This window comes from Cariama cristata, unplaced genomic scaffold (assembly GCF_000690535.1).
Source record: "Cariama cristata isolate BGI_N322 unplaced genomic scaffold, ASM69053v1 scaffold22631, whole genome shotgun sequence".
Taxonomy (NCBI): domain Eukaryota; kingdom Metazoa; phylum Chordata; class Aves; order Cariamiformes; family Cariamidae; genus Cariama; species Cariama cristata.
In genome coordinates, this window is record NW_009600106.1 from 1 (window position 1) to 257 (window position 257).

Consider the following 257-nt stretch of genomic DNA (forward strand, 5'->3'; position numbering starts at 1 on the left):
CGCGGCCGCGCTGGTGGCTTGGGCGGAGGGCCCAGGGTCTGGGACCAGCCCCCGTTTTCGGGTGCTGTAGCGGAACAGCCCCTCGGAGGGGGTTGGCAGAGGAGCAGCCCCTTCGAGTGGAGATGTGACAGGGGAGAGCAGGGCTGGGGACACCCCCAAGCCCCACGGGCTCTGCCAGGCTGGGTCAGACCATCTTCCCCTGTGGTTTTGGGTAAGTCACGGCGACGGGGATGCATCCTCCCCGCACGCTGGCGTTC